The sequence below is a fragment of the Dendropsophus ebraccatus genome, chromosome 4, assembly GCF_027789765.1.
Source record: "Dendropsophus ebraccatus isolate aDenEbr1 chromosome 4, aDenEbr1.pat, whole genome shotgun sequence".
Classification (NCBI taxonomy): Eukaryota; Metazoa; Chordata; class Amphibia; order Anura; family Hylidae; genus Dendropsophus; species Dendropsophus ebraccatus.
Window position 1 is genome coordinate 27,742,522 of NC_091457.1, and position 6,000 is coordinate 27,748,521.

The window sequence follows — 6,000 nt, forward strand, 5'->3', positions numbered from 1 at the left end:
TCCTGTATATATGCATACCCCCCAACTTTTGCTGGGGGGAAAGAGGGACATAGCCACGCCCATAACTGCGCTCTATGACCCCATAGCCACATCATCTATTACCATTATATAAGTAACAAATATTATCACCACTCCTTCACCACATACGGTAGTTACTTATACCACCATACCACTGGTGCCTTCATCTAGGTAGGGTGTAGTAGTGGAGGTATAGTGAATAAGGGGTGTAGTAGTACAGGTAAAGATGAGGGGTGAGGTAGTACAGGTATAGATATGGGGGGTATTAGTAATACAGATGAGGGGATTAGTAGTAGTAGTAGTACAGGTAAAGATGAGGGGTGTAGTAGTAGTACAGGTAAAGATGAGGGGTGTGGTAGTACAGGTATAAATGAGGGGTGTATTAGTAGTACAGATGAGGGGGATTAGTAGTAGTAGTACAGGTATAGATATGGGGTGTATTAGTAATACAGATGAGGGGATTAGTAGTAGTAGTACAGGTATAGATGAGGGGTGTAGTAGTACAGGTATAGATGGGGGTGTAGTAGTAGTACAGGTATAGATGAGGGGTGTAGTAGTAGTAGTAGTACAGGTATAGATGGGGGTGTAGTAGTAGTACAGGTACAGATGAGGAGTGTAGTAGTAGTACAGGTATAGATGAGGGGTGTAGTAGTACAGGTATAGATGGGGGTGTAGTAGTAGTAGTAGTACAGGTATAGATGGGGGTGTAGTAGTAGTACAGGTATAGATGAGGGGTGTAGTAGTACAGGTATAGATGGGGGTGTAGTAGTAGTACAGGTATAGATGAGGGGTGCAGTAGTAGTAGTACAGGTATAGATGAGGGGTGTAGTAGTAGTACAGGTATAGATGAGGGGTGTAGTAGTACAGGTATAGATGGGGGTGTAGTAGTAGTACAGGTATAGATGAGGGGTGTAGTAGTAGTAGTAGTACAGGTATAGATGGGGGTGTAGTAGTAGTACAGGTATAGATGAGGGGTGTAGTAGTACAGGTATAGATGGGGGTGTAGTAGTAGTACAGGTATAGATATGGGGTGTATTAGTAATACAGATGAGGGGATTAGTAGTAGTAGTACAGGTATAGATGAGGGGTGTAGTAGTACAGGTATAGATGGGGGTGTAGTAGTAGTACAGGTATAGATGAGGGGTGTAGTAGTAGTAGTACAGGTATAGATGGGGGTGTAGTAGTAGTACAGGTACAGATGAGGAGTGTAGTAGTAGTACAGGTATAGATGGGGGTGTAGTAGTAGTACATGTATAGATGAGGGGTGTAGTAGTAGTACAGGTATAGATAAGTGGTGTAGTAGTAGTACAGGTATAGATGAGGGGTGTAGTAGTAGTACAGGTATAGATAAGTGGTGTAGTAGTAGTACAGGTATAGATGGGGGTGTAGTAGTAGTAGTAGTACAGGTATAGACGAGGAGTGTAGTAGTAGTACAGGTATAGATAAGTGGTGTAGTAGTAGTACAGGTATAGATGGGGGTGTAGTAGTAGTACAGGTATAGATGGGGGTGTAGTAGTAGTACAGGTATAGATGAGGGGTGTAGTAGTAGTAGTACAGGTATAGATGAGGGGTGTAGTAGTACAGGTATAAATGAGGGGTGTATTAGTAGTACAGATGAGGGGGATTAGTAGTACAGGTACAGATGTGGGCTGTAGTAGTACAGGTAAAGATGAGGGGTGTAGTAGTAATACGGGTATAGCTGAGGGGTCACTGGGGGAAACTGGGGGAGCTGGGGGTGACTGGGAGAGCTGGGGGTGTATGGGGCAAACTGGGGGAGCTGGGGGTGACTGGGAGAGCTGGGGGTGTATGGGGCAAACTGGGGGAGCTGGGGGTGACTGGGAGAGCTGGGGGTGTATGGGGCAAACTGGGGGAGCTGGGGGTGACTGGGAGAGCTGGGGCTGTATGGGGCAAACTGGGGGAGCTGGGGGTGACTGGGAAGCTGGGGGTGTATGGGGCAAACTGGGGAGCTGGGGGTGACTGGGAGAGCTGGGGGTGTATGGGGCAAACTGGGGGTGACTGAAGGGGGACTGGGGACAGTTGGAGTTGACTGAAGGGGGACTGGGGCAGACTGGGGATGACGGAGGGGAAATGGGAAAGACTGGGGGTGACTGAGGGGGACTGGGGCAGACTGGGAGTGATTGAGGGGCACTGAGGCAGACTGGGGGTGACTCTAGGGGGACTGGGGCAGCTGGGGGTGATTGGGGCAGGAGTGCACATAGCCCTCCTCCTCTTCCTCTCACCCTGGCACACAAGTTCCCCTCCCCGCCACACGTGCAGGTCCCCGGTCTTTGAAGGAGGCCGCAGGGACTGTAGTGGTGATATCACCACTACAGTCCCTGCGGCCTGCTCCAGAGACCGGGGACCTGCACGTGTGGCCAGGAGGGGAGCAGGACGTGATATTAATAGCTCTGGCAGGTCAGTCGCAGCTCTGTTAGGCGGACTGCCCGACCGCCCTGCACCTCACCTCCGGCCCGACACTCCACGCACCGCCATAAGCCCGCCATGCACCTCACCTCCGCGCCGCCCGCTTGACCTGCACCTCTTGCCCGGCCGCCAACCCGACAATCCATGCTGCTCCGCCTGCAATGATTTTTTGTGAAAATTTAATTTAAGATTTTCACAAAAAATCTAATCGATTCTAACCTTCTGGGCGAATTAATTTGATTACTCACCCAGCCCTAATTCCTCTGTATGTCTCCTCTTGTATATATGTATCCTCCATGTACCCCTGTATATATGTCTCCTCCTGTATATATGTATCCTCTATATACTCCTCTGTATGTAACCTCCTGTATATATGTATCCTCTATATACTCCTCTGTATGTCCTCTCCTGTATATATGTATCCTCTATATACTCCTCTGTATGTCTCCTCCTGTATATATGTATCCTCCTGTGTATATGTATCCTCCATGTACCCCTGTATATATGTCTCCTCCTGTATATATGTATCCTCCTGTATATATGTATCCTCTATATACTCCTCTGTATGTCTCCTCCTGTATATATGTATCCTCCTGTATATATGTATCCTCCATGTACCCCCGTATATATGTCTCCTCCTGTATATATGTATCCTCCTGTATATATGTATCCTCTATATACTCCTCTGTATGTCTCCTCATGTATATATGTATCCTCCTGTGTAGGTCTCCTGTATATATGTATCCTCTATATACTCCTGTATATATGTCTCCTCCTGTATATATGTATCCTCCTGTATATATGTATCCTCTATATACTCCTCTGTATGTCTCCTCCTGTATATATGTATCCTCCTGTGTAGGTCTCCTGTATATATGTATCCTCTATATACTCCTGTATATATGTCTCTTCCTGTATATATGTATCCTCCTGTATATATGTATCCTCTATATACTCCTCTGTATGTCTCCTCCTGTATATATGTATCCTCCTGGGTAGGTCTCCTGTATATATGTATCCTCCTGTGTAGGTCTCCTGTGTATATGTATCCTCTATGTCGGGGATAGGGAACCTTGGCTCTTCAGCTGTTGCAAAACTACAACTCCCATCATGCATGGACAGCCTATGGCTGCCCAGGTATGATGGGAGTTGTAGTTTTGCAACATCTGGAGAGCCTTGGTCCCCTCCCCCTGCCCTATGTCCTGCTGTGTAGGTACCTGGCTTCCTGCAGACACCATCTTCTCTGTCTTCAGGCTCTTCTAGCCCAGACACAGGAGAACGAGCTGGGAGGAGAGAGCGCACTCTGGTGGCCGGAGGAAGATACTGCGTACAGCAGTTTGCTTTTTACCATAAGCCTCATAGGCTTATAGAAAGCATAATGGCCATAAAGGGGGCGGGGCTTAACGTAATGGGGGCGGGGCTTCAGCGGCCGCTTCCATCACAGTCCGGATCCACAGCACAGCCACAGGTAAATAAAACTGAAGAGGCCGGGGCTGTAAGCAGGGGAGGCACTGAGGACTCCAGCCAGCTGTCAGCAGCCATGCGGCCCTGACAGCTGGGGGAAGAGCGGCCCGGGGGGCATATGCCCCCCTGCCCCCCGGCCCAGCCCGCCCCTGAGCAGCAAGGATGTGTATGTTAGGGGGGATACACAGTGTATATAGAAGCAGCAAGGATGTATTTGTTAGGGGGGATACGCAGTGTATTATACAGACAGCAAGGATGTGTATGTTAGGGTGGGATACGCAGTGTATATAGAAGCAGCAAGGACAGGCTCAGACTGGCCCACAGGGGAGCAGGGGAATTCCCCCGGTGGGCCCTACCCCTTGGTGGGCTCCTGAGCAAGAGGTGGGCCTCCCTGTTTAGCAGCTCCAGAACCACATATAATCCCCCAACTCTGCTGCACATGTCTTTCAACCAGTCACTCACTGCCTCTATCAAGTAACCTGGGGTTTTATCTTATTATATAGAGGCAGAGAGTGACTGGGGTGACAGGCAGCAGCATGTAGTGTGCAGATTTAGTGCAGCCCCTCTCCTCTCCCCTGGGACCCTCCACCACCTTCTCCTCTCAGGCTGCTTCTATCTGCTCTATGTGCTGCTGCTGGCAGTTGGGACACAGGAGGAGAGGAGGGAGAGGGGCTGCAGCCTGCACAGTGTGGCCCTGGAGCTGCCAATCTGACAGCATGTGAGCTGTACCTGGTGCTTTCCTGTACCAAAGGTAAATATGTGTGTGTGGACATGAAGTATGTATATTATGTGAGTTTGTGTGTATGGTGCATGTGTGTGTGTATTATCTATGCAGATATGTAATGTGCATTTGTTTAGATGTGTAGATGTGCGTATAGTGTGTGTGTACTATGTATGCATATAGGTAATTTCTTTATATCCATGTATGGTGTGTGCATCGTGCATACGTGTGTGTACTATGTATGCATATAGGTATACTCACCAGTCCCCGTGCCCCTGCGCCGCTCCTCCACATCCGCCAGAAGTAATTTTCAGTCATTTGTGACCGGGTTCTTCAGCTCTTCCAGCTGCAATGTCATTGATCAGCTGATGGATTGCCTGCTCAGCCATTCAATGAGTTCACGTCTATAAGCAAATTAGTGTTTTTCCTCAGTTCTTCAATAGAAAACCTGGAATCACATGACTGAATAAAAAAAAAGGGGGGGGGGGATACCTCTCCGGGATAGTTCCTTAGTGGAAAGAGATAGCAGCAGAGAGCACTGTGTCATCAACCAAATCACATACAGTATTAAACACATAATGTGAACCCAGACTTAAGCTGGAAAGTCTAATCATGTAGTCGCAGGGAGTTAAACGCTGAGCGTTTGAGTTCAGATAACGTTACTGAACACACTTTTTGACAGATCCGCTCAACACTCAGCAATACTCTTGGAATATTTCAGCTTACTTATATAATATATATTAAAATACACAGTGTGAACTCTGGCGTGTATTTTACACAGAGAATACATTTTTCAGAGCATATTTTGGTGTGTAATAGTTGAGAAGTGTTGTATTCTTTCCAGTCTGACACAGTGCTCTCTGCTGCCACCTCTGTCCGAGACAGGAACCATCCAGAGCAGCAGCAAATCCCCATAGAAAACCTCTCCTGCTCTGGACAGTTCCTGACATGGACAGAGGTGGCAGCAGAGAGCACTGTGTCAGACTGGAAAGAGCACACCACCCTCTGTAGGACATACAGCAGCTGATAAGTACTATAAGACTGGAGATTTTTTTTTTTTTTTAATAGAAGTAAATTACAAATATCTAGAACCAGTTGATTTGATTTTTTTTTTTGCTGGAGTACCGCTTTAACCCCTTAGGGACCAAGCCTATTTGGGCCTTAATGACCAGGCTCATTTTTCAAAATCTGACCTGTCTCACTTTATGCGCTTATAGCTCAGTAATGCTTTAACGTATGCTAGCGATTCTGAGATAGTTTTTTCCTAACATATGGTTCTTTATGTTAGTGGCAAAATTTGGTCACTGTCTTGTGTTTTTTTGTGTGAAAAACATCAAAATATCATGAAAAATTTGCACTTTACGAACTTTGAA